General features: G+C 45.6%; 1 protein-coding gene across 8 annotated transcripts in view; it reads right to left on the minus strand.

Annotated features, from left to right (window-relative positions):
- ZNF644 (zinc finger protein 644) overlaps positions 1 to 12,954 on the minus strand; it is a 580,031-nt gene extending 567,077 nt beyond the window's left edge. For 2 of the 8 annotated variants that reach the window (XM_085602162.1, XM_085602155.1), the window contains exon 1: positions 12,803 to 12,942. The gene's annotated coding sequence lies outside the window, so the exon portion shown is untranslated. Of the gene's footprint in view, positions 1 to 12,090; positions 12,131 to 12,219; positions 12,379 to 12,802 lie in introns of those variants that run through there. The other 6 variants (XM_085602161.1, XM_085602154.1, XM_085602156.1 and 3 more) reach the window with 6 other exon arrangements.
- Between the last annotated feature and the right edge of the window lie 1,940 nt (positions 12,955 to 14,894).

Below are 14,894 nucleotides of genomic sequence, written 5' to 3' on the forward strand. Positions count from 1 at the left end.
TAGTGGGAAGTTTTGTGGCAATTTCAATAGAAAATATGCTGTTTGTAAACGCCAGTGTGCTACTAAATTTATTAAAAATCAGATTTTAAACTTGAACTAAGAAACATTCTGACAGGTCAGGGGTTAAGTGTATCCTATATGTGGTCTAGATTATTATTATACGTGGAGCAAAGGTTTAGTCTATTAAATCAAATAAAACTTTTTTGCACAGAAGAAATGCTGAACTTGCATATTTGATGGTGCTCTCATATGTGATAATGAAGAAATAGGCTGCTCTGTAAAATAAAATATTTGCCAGGATCACACAATTTGAGACCAGATTACGGGCCAAGTACCTTAGTTAGGTCGCGTAGATTATTTAAATCTCCAGACCTGAAGGTCTAGTAACATTTTTATGATTTGTCTAGGTCTGGTTAGGGTTACGCTCTCTGAAACAGGAGTTGTAGCACCTCATCAAGAGTTGTCGTTCCTGGGCAGGGATGCCTGCTCTGTGGAGATGGAAGAGGACAGGAAGTGGATAGCCCCAAGAAAACGTTGGGGGGGGAGGGAAGACTGGGATTACAGAGGCTTCCCACTGTGAGAAACACTTAGCATAAGCCTGCATGCTGGCTCCAAGGTTTCTCTTGCGAGTGGGGGGTGGGTAGGGAGCACAGGATGTGAGGTTAGTGGTATATGGTTAAGGACGTATGATGAGGATGACCACAACATCCTAACCTGATGGAACTCAAAAGGCTCCCTTTGCCAGAATGTTCCATCTTGAAATCCAGCTACAGCTTCTATAATGCCATCACGACTAGCAACACTGCCTATCTGGTTGACCAGACCACCACCTCCAGTGGCTCTTTGCACAAAAGCAACAAAGACATCCTCACACAGTGGAAACAGAGTGCAAAAAAGAAAAAAAATGACAACATGACTTCTCGATTCATGCACCCAGGATCTGGAACAATATACTGACTTATCGCCCAAACCCCACCTGTAATTTAGGAAAGAGCTAATGGCATACCTTAAAAGAGAATTATATTACAACTAAGTTCAGTTCACCTTCACTCTCAGAAACCGGCTTCTGCTCAAATTGCTCATTGACTATCTTTATCTTTGTCCCTGCACACTGCATCACTGCTTTTCAGCTAGGTTTGCACTATACAAGTAGCACATACCTTGAATTGTTATGGGTGGATGATACTGTGGTATGTCTGTCTGCCCTAGTACTATTAGCTGAGCCTCCAGAGTCTGTACTGGGCCTAGACGAGGTTGCAAATGCAGTTACCATTAGCCTATTTATTCATTTTCTTGGACACTGTGTTACATCACATTATCATGTTGGCCAATAATGAGTTTTTACAAAGCTACCAGGGATTGTTGAAGTGGAGGAGGAATACCAGGAAAGTCTTCATTAGAGTTGTTGAACAAATAAGGCCAACATTTGCAAAAAAGAAAAAGAAAAAAAGCCCCAATCCAGTGTCAGCACCTAAAATCAATTGCTACACCCCTGGTTTAATTTAAAAAAATGTTGGGGTATTTTTTTTTTATATATTAGAGGCAGCGACAGAGTAGTCAACAAAGTGAGAAGAACGTAATAACTTAAGTCGATCAAAAGTGACAAATTATAATCATGCATATAAAGAAAAGATATATGAAAGTACATATAAAGTTGCATGAGTGGAGGGGAGCAGAGGGCGTACACCAACCTAATATAACAGTCATACACCTATCTTGAAGGAATATCATCAGGGCAGCCTGCAGGACACATAAGGGGTATAGATCAGCCAGTGACAAAAGAGTGGATGGCCCAAAGAGGGTGCAGCGGACTTCATATCGTCAGCTACTATGTGACGCATGTATTTCAGGTATGGCCCCCAAATGGGCTGGGGCCTCAGTCATGAAGTTTGCAACAAAGCATATGTGGTCAGCTTCTTTGCTACAGAAAATTACATCCTTCAACCTATCACAGCGCTTGGGGAGTGGGCCCTATGTCCATGCCTTGGCCACCCGGCACCAGGTTAGTAATAACAGGAAGACTACCAGCCACTACTTGGTGCGGGGTAATTCTGCAACATAATCTAGGATCACCCCAGAGCACAGGGAATTGGCATGTGAGTTATGCCAGCAACTGAGTCAGCCAAGTCCACCCAAACTCCCCAAATGGGGTGACAGTTCCACACCAAGTGTATAAAGCCTGAGGGATCTATAAAGCATTGGGCACAGGCAGAGGACCAGGACTGGTCAATCCAATTCAAACGAAGTTAAGAGTATTAAACTTGGCTAGTTACATTTTAAACAAGCATTGGCATAGCCAATAGGTCTCGCTTTTGGGACCTTATAAGTGTTTAGTTATGCAACTGTTGCATGGCTAAACACTTATAAGGTCCCAAAGGCGAGACTTATTGGCTATGCCAATGCTTGTTGTAAATATGCCTTTCACCATTTTTTTATATTTATGGAAAAAGATTTGCACCTGATCTGGACGCGAGGACAAATTGCCACTAATTCCTCAGTGGAAACACTTACCACAGAACGTATAATAGCAGCTGCTCTCATTGTAAATTACATTTGACCCCTCAATAATTCCAGATGTGTTTGCTTGCAGATTAGGAACTTGCAAAATCCATTTAAGTTTCCTTTGCGTAAATCTGAGAACTTTTAGGAAAATTATGTCAAATGACGCAAAATGCCAATCTGTGATTTAATGCTATATTGTCTTGCAAAACGAGTCCTGGCATCAAATTTTGATGCCAGGGTGCATTTTGCACAAAAAATACTGTGAAAAACACAAATGATACAACCACCGTTGGTGCTTTGGTTATTTTCATTGTGGCCATGCTCTCAAAGTTTTCTACAAAATGTGGCACAATTACACAACATGATATATTAACATAATTTCGGGAAGTTTGCATGTGTTTTGCGAAATTACAGATATTCTGCAAATAAGGCAGCATTAATTAAATTTCTGCCATGCCTAATGCAAACACATAGCATGCGATTTTATCAATTTAACACTTTACATGCGGTTTACACTTGTCGGACAGAGCGAAATAACCGCACATGCATCAATTTCGCTTCTCCTCACTCGTAATTACGGCCACAGAGTGAATTATGTTTTGCTTTGTTTGCACAGCCCATCAATACCCGAGGAAGACAAGCTGGCAGTAAACTTGTATTACCGAGGGCTAAGGCAGCTGGCTAAGCGCAGCTCTCTGTTTCCAAGCGCTAGAAAGCAGGGTCCGGTTGGGTCAAAAAACCGGCCCAGGCAATAACATTAAAGTGACCCCATTAGCGAGCCAGATAGATAACAAGCAGGGCAGCATGAGTCACAGCGATTTGGAATAAGTGTCTAGTGAGAAGTACAGGCAAACAAAACTAACGAAAAGGGAGGGGGAGAAGGGAGGGGGGAAATGCGAGCAGAGGTGACAAGAAGGGCTGGGCGAGATTGGAGGGGAGGGGGGGAGCAGAGCTTGAAAGGGCTGGGCGAAAAGGGAGGGGGGGGAATGGGAGGAGTAGAGGCGCCAGAATGAAACAGACTAAAGAAACAAAGCTAGAAGGGAGGGAAATGCGAGCTGAGCATCAAAGGGCTGGGTGAGAAGGGAGGGGGGAATGCAAGGAGCAGAGGAGCAGCTGTGCACGTGCACGCCATCGTGCACTCAAGCTCTAGGCCAGCAAAACCATGTGGGTAGCACTTTTGAAAACCCACTTACAAAATGTCTCAAAGAGACAGCTTTCGCTGTCTCAGCGAGACCTAAAAAGGAGTCTATGTTGTGGTTAGGCAAGACACCTTTTGTTTATTCAAAGAAATGAGCCCAACCCTCATCAGACAGAGGGGTCCCAAAGTCTGCCCCCCCCACCCCTCCCTCAGTGTGTCCAGGAGTGTAGCATCGCACAGGGGGAGTAAAAGTTCAGTCATCCTGTACAGTCGGGAAACATAAGCCCTGGTATTGGAGGATACATGCATCTGTGTGATGGGTAACTCCCGCAGTTCACAGAGGAGGCCAGGTCATTGTGCAGCAGCAACATGGCAAAGCCGAAAGTAGGCGAAAAACTCAAGCACATTAAGCTCACCCAAGGAGTGGAACTGCTCAAGGTAGAGCAACTGTCCATCCTAAAACTGTTGATCCACAACGACAATCCCAAGCTGGTGCAGCATGTCGTTAACATGTCTATCAGACATAGGAGACAGAGATAGGCTGTCCAAGATAAGTATTTTGGGGGAGTAAAGCAACAGAAATCCAGCACTCCTTGTTAGTGTCCAAATGGCCCATTGATTACAGCACACCGATTTGATCCAACTACCAGGGCGTGACAGCCGTATAGCAAGTATAGCATTGAGGCGGCCCTTGTCAATTTGATCACGTTCAATCAAGAGATGGGGTACTAGAGGCCACGGACTAAGTCAATAAATGGCATAATGTGCCTGAGCCTTTAGAAAGTAGAGTTCCAGTCCAGGACAGCAAAACGGCCCGGTTCATAGGCACACGAAGAGTCGCTCCCAACTCACCCTCAGATTCCTCCTGCCCCAGACAATTCTCGTCAGCATAGTTTAGAGCTGGGCGAAACTGTTCCTCACAGGAGGGATGGGAAGGATCATGAACAAGTAAAGTAGCTTAGGTAGAAGTAGCATCTTGATTAAAGCCCCCCCCCCCCCCCCCCAAGGATAAAAGAGGGGTAACCCATCTCTCAATACAGGTCACGAAGCCATCCCGTACCAGATCATAATTATTACATAGACCGTATCTTGTTGACCGCGTAATCTGTATACCAAACGGATCGTGCCAAGTTTCCATGTTAGCAAGAAGCCAGAGGCACTGGAGTAGTAGCATCTGTAAGCAGGAATATTTCAGACTTATTCCAATTAATATGCAGGCCAGCAAAATTGAAGCGGATGACACCACATATGATGGGGCGGAGGTTAAAATGGGATCCTGGAAAAAATGCAACAAGTCATCCGCATAAAGGGAAAGGACATATTGCCATGTGGGCAATTGTAGCCCCTATAAAGAGGTTTCTCTCGGAGCATTGAGGCAAGCGGCTCGATCGGCAAGCCAAATAAAAGCAACAGGGGTGCCTCGCTGTTTTTTGTCCCTGCCTATTACGAGCAGTAAGTAAACTAAATATTGACAAATAGAGCCCCTATAGAGCAGGTTCATGGTACCAAGGAAATAATGTCCCAGTCCTATCCAGCAAAGGACAGCAAACAGAAAGGGCCATTATAATGAATCTAAGGCTTTATTGGCATCAAGGAACACTGAGATCTACTAAAACCCTGGTACCATGGCACCTGTATAGTACATACCATAACCTCAATCAAACAAAAAAGAAAGGAGCCTAGACTAGAAATCAGTCTGTTCTCAATAATTTGTTTATAGAAACCCTAACGCAAGTGTAACAAAAACGCTTATCCACAAAAAAAGGGGCTAGCCTGGAGAGAGGCTTGATTGTAGGAAAGTTGGTTTCTGTTGCAGTAACCCCCCCACTTTTTGACAGACTACTACTGCACTTTTTCATGGTGTGCCCTGGGTCCCTGCCAATCAGGTTCCCAGGGCCTGTGTTCCTTCCCCAAAAACAAACCCAATTTGCATCTCTGGCCACATGTCAGCCCCTGGTAAATGGTACCCAGGGCACTGTGACCAGAGAAGGCCTCTAAGGACTGCAGCACTTATTGAGCCACCCTCAGAGGTCACACATCCCCGTGTGCCATGCCTACAAACCACTGCCCTGGCATAAATCAGTCACCCCTCTAGCTGGCTGGGTGCCCTATACCAGTGGTGAGGGTACATTTGCATGAGCTCTGTACCCCTACACTGCCCAAGACCGCTGCCATTAAGAGTATGTGGTGCTGGGAGTTTGTCATTACGAACTCCACAGCACCATAATAGCTACATTGAAGACTAGGAAGTTTGGTATCAAACTTCTCAGCACATTAAACTCACACTGATGCCAGTGTGGGATTTAATGTAAAATGCACAACAGGGGGCATCTCGAAATTCGACCAACTACTAGTGACCTGACTGAGTGGCTGCTTAGGCTGCCACCACCAGACAAGTTTCTGGACCCCTGGGTCAAGAGCTCGCTGCTCTCGGGGGCCTGAAACAATGTACATCCTGGGACGAGGTGCCAGGCTTCCTCCCCCAGGCTGGGCAGGGTTCACGAAGGAGAGACTTCAAAGGCCTGCCGCCTTTGTGAGACTCTCCAGACCATTTGCTGCTTTCAGCAACTGGTCCCCACTGGTTCTACCCCCCACTTTGGGCGGAAGAACCGGCGGGAAAAACAAGTGATAAAAAGAGGTGTGTCCGCCTCTGCCAACTCCACCCCTCAGGTGGGGGAGTCGAGGTGAAGCACAACCTTGAGTCCCCGCCATCTTGTGGATGGGGGGGGGGGGGGGGGGACTCAGCAACCAGGGACAGGCTCCTGCCCCCCTCCCACTGGAGAGTGGCAAAATAGGAGGTGTACCCACCCCAGGGAAGGGACCCATTGGTCCCTGCCCTTTACCTACCTGTAACGCCCCTAAATTTAGTATTTAGGGTGCACCCTGAACCTACCTTCCTCAGAACCAGCAACCACAAGAAAAAGAAGAGCAGAAGAAGGACGAGAAACCATGCAGAGCTAACAAGAGGACGACGCCCACTGACTTGGCCCCAGCCCTACAGGCTGTCTCCCCTTTAACCTGCTCTAGCAAAACCCCGGCGTGTCCAGCGGACAGGAACCTCAAAAACCCCGGAGGACCTGCCTGCCTTTACTTTCCAAGCTGTTTCTACCGTGAACACCGGTCATGTTTGAACTGCAGCTTCTGGTGCCAGCCAGGAACCGTGAAACCAGTCCACACTGCACCCCCCGAACCAGGTCCAAACTAGAGTGGAAAAAATACCACGAGAAGGTCCCCCTGGCCCTCCTGACCAGAAGGTCCCCCCGGCCCTCCTGACCCGAGATCCGGCGAGCCCTGACCTGCCTCAAGCCTCCAGACGACACCTGCAGCCTCAATTTAGAGTACCCCCCCTACTGTGACCAGAGAGGGTAAGAAAATCCGACGTCCCAAGGCACCCCTGCACCCGACGCCCCCACGGCCTTGTGTGCCCAACCAACCCTCAACAACCCAACTTACCCCTCGAAGTGGTGGTCACTCCTGGAAGATCCTCGTCCCCGAGCCTGCAGTGTTTTTGTCCAGGAGAATCTCCATTGAATTCAACAGGGCACCCGACCTCAAAACAGCACCCTGCACCCGGCCGCCCTTGTGCCGCTGAGGGTACCCCTTTGGTGATAACTTCGTCCCCAACTTGCCCTGAGCTTAACCATAGGAGCTTTGCTCCCTCAACCCCGAGGCCTGCTTGCCAGCAGCCACCAACCGGAGTCCCCCTATCCTCTATAGGATAACACTGGGCCTCAACACTCGGCACCATGCCGCCCGAGTGCCGCTGAAGGTACAACAACAGTGCATCACTGACCCTGGGAGACCGCCGAGTCTAACCCCAGAACCCTAACTCAAAAGACCGATTACTTACCTCGAAACCGATAACCTGTTTTTCCTCATAGAATAACATTGACACTTTTTCTCCCAAAAAGTTTGTGTCGACTTTTGAAAACTACGAATATTCCTTAAAAATCACACAAATTACCAAAACGCATTTTCCCAACTGTTTTCAGGAAATGTCCCAGTGCTGAATCTAGGTATCCAGCACTGAGTAAGAAAAGTATTGTTAAAGTAACTTACCTGCTAAGTGAATTTCCTCCCATAGGATAACATTGGTGATTCTATGTGAAAAAGTTTAAGTGTCAACTTTTGAAATACTAGAATATTCTTAAAAATTGTTGCACTAACTAAAACGCATTTACTCAACTGTATTCAGGAACACTTTAGAGAGTAAGGTTCTATCTAACTTTAACCTCTGCCAAACCTCTGGAGACCCTTGGACTCTATACACACTGTACCCCACTTTGGTGCAGTATAAATAGAGCCGGATTCTTACATTGATTTCATAACCTAGGGCCAGATATATTCTTTAATCTATGGCCTCCAGGTCCTAAGAAAGACTTTAGCTATTGCTTGACCGAGTACTTATTTCTTTTATTTGTAGAGTTTAATATAGCGCGAACTGGACCCGAAGGCATCAGAATATTAGCATAGCAGTAATTATGTGGTTTACAGATTGAGGTAGACCGAGGCAAAATCTGCAGTACATGAGCAAAACATAAGACAGCCTTATTATCAGGAACTGGTAGTTTTTGAAGTAGAAACAACACATGCAACGAAATGTATGGAGACATTGGGATCAGTGGCCGATACATTTCTGAGGTTGATGCAGCAATATATATATATATATATATATATATATATATATATATATATATACATACATACATACATACATATACACATACACACACGCTCACACACATGGGGAATTAGTGAACGTAATAATAATCATATCCACATTTGTAAAGCGCGAACACCCACCCATAAGGGTCTCTAGGCGCTGGGGGCCGTCGGGAAGATTAAGCAAGCTATTGCCCAGTCACATGGGGCTGGGCTAAGCTGCCGCCGGGGATCGAATCGTGATCCCCAGTTTCAGGAGTCAGTCGCCCTGGCGCCACACCTCTTCCCGTACATTGAGTCACATAATGACAGTGGGCTGTGTGTAGTCGAGTGGATGGGCAAGAAAGCTCAAGGAAAGCTAGGGGTGGGCCACTTGTCGGCATAAGGAGAGTGAGGCAGAAGAGTTTTCCCTGTAATAATGGTGCTGAGGCCTAGTTCTTGTGACTTTGTGAGTGGCAGCACGGTCCAGCTTTAGGAGGGTGATTTTAGGTATTTGTTGAGGAGTAGTTTCATTTCGCCTTGAAGTGGGGGAAAGATGGATTGCAGCGCAAGTCTTGAGACAGTGTGTTCCGGATTATGGGTGCATTTCCAGAGAAAGAGCAGGCTCTAGATTTTTTTTTCTTTCTTGAATTTTTGGTGGGATCAGGAGAAGGCTGTTTGAACTTTGAAGTGGTCTCTTGTCTGGCTTTTAACTTTTTTTTTTTTTGTTTAGGTGTTTCAGTGCGTAGAAGGCACTTTTTGCAGAGGCGCTAATATCTTCCTTTATGCTTAGGTGACTGTTGAGTATGATTCCCAGAGATTTAACAGAATCAGAGATGGATAGTTTCAGTTTAGTGCAGTGAGGTTTTTGAGCCAGCTAGTTAAGGGAAAGGATTTTTCTTTGGGTTGGAAGAGGAGTAGTTTTATTTTGTTGGGGTTGAGTTTGAGGTGGTTGCTAGTTAGCCACGATTGAGCTGTGCGTAGAGTGCTGTTTAGGTGCTTGATGTCACTGACTGCTGAGATTTTAATGTAGAGTTGGGTGTCATCCACATAGAGGTGATAGGTAATTCCAGCTTGCTTAAGGATCACTGCAAGAGATTACATATATAGGTTAAATAGTGCAAGAGACCGGGTTGACCCTTACGGGACACCCACAGAGACTGGCGAAGCCTCAGAGGTTTCACTTTTTCATTTGATTAGCTGTGTGCGCTTTCTTAGGAAAGAGGCAATCCATTGGAGGACTGTTCCTTTGATGCCTACTCTCTTTGAGAAGGTGTTTAGGTGAATGTCGTAGTTGACAGCGTCGAGGGCGGCTGATAGGTCCAGGAGGAATGCCTGACCTTCATCCAGTGCTCCGTGGAGATGATCTACGATGTTAAGTATGGCAGTTTCTGTACAGTAGCCTTCCCTGAGACTTGACTGGAAGGCGTAAATTGTATTTTTCAATGTAGGTGTTGAGTTGAGTGAGTACACAATTTTCTATGGTTCTGGAGAGGAACGGGCGGTTAGTTATCGGTCTGTAGTTATTAAGGTCGGTTGAGTCGGCTTCCGGTTTTTTGATGAAGGGGGGTTACTTGTACGAGTATGAGGGGAGCTGGCATGGAGCCGCTCGATAGGGAGGAATTGGTGAGTTTGGTGCATACAGGAGAGATTATGTGACTGAACCTTTTTACAAGAGTCGCTGGGAGAGGGTCCGAGATGTGTGATGTTGGCTTCATATTAGCAAGTATTTTGCGGACAACTTCTTCACTGACGGGGTTGAATTCAAACCAGGTTCGTTTTTCAGTTGCAGGGGCTTGAGGTTGGAGAGCGGTGTTGAGGGAGGGGGGCTGTGTTGGTGGAGAGGGGGACCATTTAAGCATTGTTTAAGTTCTGTATATTATTCTGATCAGGCATAACTTCCTAACATGTAAACGATTAGGAGGTTTTTTCAATAATCAATTTTAGTCAAGAAAATACTTTTTACAAGAACTGTCATTGTGGAAAGTAAGACTGTGATGATTTTGTTAATACTAGTTACGTAGAGTCTTGCAGCAGTGGCTGTGAGATAAAAGAGTCTAGATGCATACTGTAATTAAAAAGAGTGCACAAAGGTTACCTGCAGCCCAGCTGTGGAACAGCTGCAAGCAAAGAATCCAGCACTGCAAATGGTGGAAAGGTAGATTATCAGTGTTTTAGGGGTTATGTATGAATGGCTGAAGTGACATGCAATTTTGGATGATGCTAACCATTCAAAGATTCTGGTCACAAGTGACGGAGGGAGAAAGGATAGTAGTATCCTTAGCATGCAAGCATTAGCAAAATCCAAACAAGATGATGTCACAAAGGAAAGTAATATGTAAACAAAACAAACACGTATTTGTATCCTATTTTGTGTGCAGATTTGTGCCTTGAGAGACAGAAATATGCCTTCACTCACATTGAGGTTAGCCAATGGCTGAAGTAGGCTGTTCCACTACACCATGCTAAATGTTGCAGAGGTAGTAGAAATATATGAATGCCAACAATGGACCAATAGATGAAGACGGGTGGCTGAGGCCCCAATATGTTTATTCTATACGTCTTTGTTAGTGAAATCAATAGGTCTTGGCTCAAGCCAGAACTAAAAAACGATAATGTCCTATGACAGCCTTGTGCGTCAAGTAAAGGAGATGGTGTGGCTAGCAGGGAGCAGCAAGAAGCAGAGAAAAAAGTTATTGAATAGGTAGGAACAAAAACAGTTTAACCCTTGTCCTGTAATTTTATGACGCGAAAGCCTGTCCAACAACTAAAACATGCAATGCTCTGACTAAAGACAACAAAACAAATTGCTTGGGTGAACAGCCAACAAACTGCAAGAGTCACCCTCCTGGTTACACATACAATCTGACAGCGACTTGTACCGAATTGGAGTGCAGCGAGAAATAAACAAAAGTAAACCTACAGCAACTATTCCTTAGATGGTAACCACACCACTGACTATTCAGCATGCGGCGTTGAAGGACTATTCAGCGTGTGGCTTTAAAGTAAGATGTCAATGCTATTTACACCACCCAAATGGAATAATGGAAAGTAACTGCATCATAAGCCCAAAATTAAAGCACAAGTCATTATCTTTATTTTCTCTCAAATTGAATTACTTTTAACGCTGAATGTTTTGTTTAAGATACATAAACTTGCAAAAATCTACAAACAAAACATTTAGCTAAAAAACACAAAGTGCCAAATAGAATTCCTACCAACTAGATCATTAAGGTCAATCTCTTTATACTCTTTTATTATACTTTTAATACAAAGACAAAAAATACTTCAGCAGAACCGAACATAACCAACTTGCTGTCAGTGATGCACAAAGTGTAGGGGAACCAGAAAAAGTGACGTTAAGCAACGTAATATAGGCTATTTTGTTTTTTTTAAAATACAGTCAAATCAACATTTGACAACATAAGAGGGTCACTGGAGAACACAGATCTAGAAGAAAGCCCAACAGAGTAAAACATCAAAGTAACTTCATGATCTGTAAAATGAGAGGATAATTATAGTGGATTTAAACTCGGTGTGCATTTTTGACCAGCCTTAAACTATGTTAGGGAGAAGCAGCACCTAGTCGTTACACAAATGAGTAACGAGCTAGCTGAAAAGGCAGAGGTGGTATATATTTTTGGACGAAGAATGATGCCTGGAACGAAAGAACAACGGTGTCCCAAAGACAGACACCTGATAGGCTTCTGGGTCCTGTACACCATGGTATCCTGCGATGAAGTCTGATCCCCTTCAGAGTACGCACCTTTACGCAACATACAGACATGGCAATGACAACCAGGGCTCACCAAAGCAAGAGGGCGCCTGACGGCCATCCCCAGGTACTACTGACAGATGGAGCGACTGACGAGTCACCTGGATTTTGGGTTATTTAAAGACGAGATAAGCAACCCCATCCGTACAGTGCGATCAGTTACCTCAACGCTGCCAAGTATATGCCTGAAGTCGGTGCCTGGCCCCCCCTTGGCCGGGACAGAGCTGTCAACGAACCCAGGCTCCAATCGCCTTCTCAATGAGCACCACTTCCATGGCAATGGCGGCCACCGACCCACTCCTACTGACACCCTCCACCTCCCAGCTGCCGCCCCCATTGGCTGCCCTACACCACGTGACTAAACAAAACCCTCAACTCAACCCGAGCACCCTTTGTCCACTGCGGACAGTGCTTCGCCGATCCGACCGGGGATGCCCCCTCCTGTCTCCGGACTCCCAAGTTACGCTGGGCCAATGAGCGGCCCCTGGCCTCACAGCCCGCGGGCCCCAAACAACGCGCGCCGCCATGTTAGTCGCAGCGCGTCAGGTCTGCGCTCAGTGGCCGGACTACGGCGAGACCCTCCTTCCTAGCAGAGACCCCCACCCCCGGCCCTTCACAGCAGGGGTTGACAGCGCGCAGGGAGCGTCAAGGCATTACGGGCACTCGTCCCCGGCCCCTCCCACAGGGCTCCTAGTGTCAGTGTAGTGGGCGGGACGCATCGAAAGCTCATTGAGTGACATACACACCTGCTGAGGGCCGCCATCCGGCCGGGCCGCTGACCCCAGCCCTGTTTTATTTTATTTTTAGTTTCAAATTAGCGCCGGCGTAGACAGGCTGGACGTTGGCAGCAGGACGCGCCCGTGACGTAGGCGCGCCGCTTCTAGTCAGCACGTCACTCTGTTACGTGAAGGATGGAGCGTGCGTGCGGAGACCGATAGTGTCTTCATAGAAGGAAATGTGAGCGAGCCCTCTTGCTTGCGGGAGACAGTGACGGCGGTCTGGAAAAGAAAGTTGCGCGCTGCAGAAGATTGGCGACTTTCACAACCTTGCCACATTTAGTGTACGTTCTCACTGCATTTCACGTTTATACCGACATGCAATCTTTCCTTTTTACGCAGAGTGGTAGCTTAGGTCGCTGCTTCACCTTTGCTAGCTGTTCTGCCATACCTCTATCTGTGCCTGCTCATCCTCAAGCTATTCATTCTCCATGCTTTGCCACGTTCGTTTTTGCGCAACGCATCCTTAATATGGGTATTTGAAGGAATACTTTCAGCGCCAACAAACATAACTTGGTGGAGGATAGCATAAGTCAGTATCTCTAAATTAAGACAGATATAAAACAAGCATTGGGAATGCAATAAGTCGCATTTTCTTGAGTTAGAGCTATTGGCTTTGTAAATGGCAATGTCTTTTACACATGTGTTTATGGAGTGTATGTATGTGGTGTGTACTGTAATTATGTGGGTTGGATCGGAATTTAAAAAAAATACATTTCACAAATACCAACCCTTTAAAATTACAGGTTGTCGATTTTGATGGGTTGCACTGAATGAATAATTCTGCCCAGAATGGCAAACAAATGTACTTTTTCGCAGGCCGTCAAACTGCCTCCCCTCCTTGACTCCAACCACCTTCCCCGGCCAATAAAAAAAGTGCCTTTTTTTGTCAATGCTGATCAGCATCAACAAAAAGAAAGATTGAATAAAGATTAAACAATTATGAACCCAAAATGCAAATAAAAATACCAGGGACGATGATGTTTAAGCATGCATGCATCATAAAGTATGCATATGTATGTGTCACAAAGCTATGAGCCCCAGCATGATGATCTATCTATACTTGTGCATGTATCAACATGCATGCATCGACATGTACATTGATGGTTGGGTCTTCTATAAGATGATATTGTATGTAGTATTGGTTTCTTTTTTTTGGTGCACTGATTTGAAAATTCTATAAAAATCTTTAAAAAAAAAAAAATCAACATGCATGCATGCTTATACGTCATGACACAGGAGCAATTTTTGCTTTTTAAAAATGTACAGTTCCAGGATGGTGAATAATAATCATGGAGCAATAATTATGTTTGAAAACTACGTGCAAAAGCCCATTAATAGATAGAGGTCCAGCAGCAAGTTGTAGTTGCTGAGCCCTCCTTAAAGTCAAAAGAAAAACATTAAATATAAAAAAACTATTAGGAAGAGGGGCAATGGAGAAGATTTTTTTTCGCCATATTGGACAGCAGCGCTGGCTTCAGTGCAGTATGGCTGAAAGTGGAAAAAAAAGCAATATGACGTGATCATCATTGGCTGTGTCATAAAGTTTTATATTGTTTTTTTAAAAACTATCAGTTATGTTGCAATATCACTAAGAAATGTTGGTAAAGCCAAAAGATCTCACATATGCTACCTATTGGCTTTGCCAATGCTTGTGTTATACTGTAACTCTGAAAAACATCCACTGTAACCAGAGACTGAACTCTGGGCCAAGTATGTGGTACTGTAACACAAAACACCAAGGTGCAAGCAGCGGCGTAGATTTCAGCGTGGAGCGGCGTTGTCGAGGATACCAAGGTGTCGTCGTGAAGGGAGTCGGTCTGGAGTGCGGTGACCACAGGTCGTGGTGCTAGCAGCGGCTTGGTGGCGGCGTCAGTAAGCGGCGGCGGTGAGGCCAGGGTCGTGGTGCTGCATTGTGGCGGTGCCCTCTGCAGTGCCTTCAGGACACGGAGTCAGCAGCGACATCGTAGACTGCGTCGGGTTGCTTTTTCCTTTGTTGCAGCACAAAAAACACAGTCCCCACTGCTGAGGGCAGAAGAGCTTGAAATCTTTGATGTTCCTG

The sequence above is a fragment of the Triturus cristatus genome, chromosome 4_2, assembly GCF_964204655.1.
Source record: "Triturus cristatus chromosome 4_2, aTriCri1.1, whole genome shotgun sequence".
In the NCBI taxonomy this organism is placed as follows: Eukaryota; Metazoa; Chordata; class Amphibia; order Caudata; family Salamandridae; genus Triturus; species Triturus cristatus.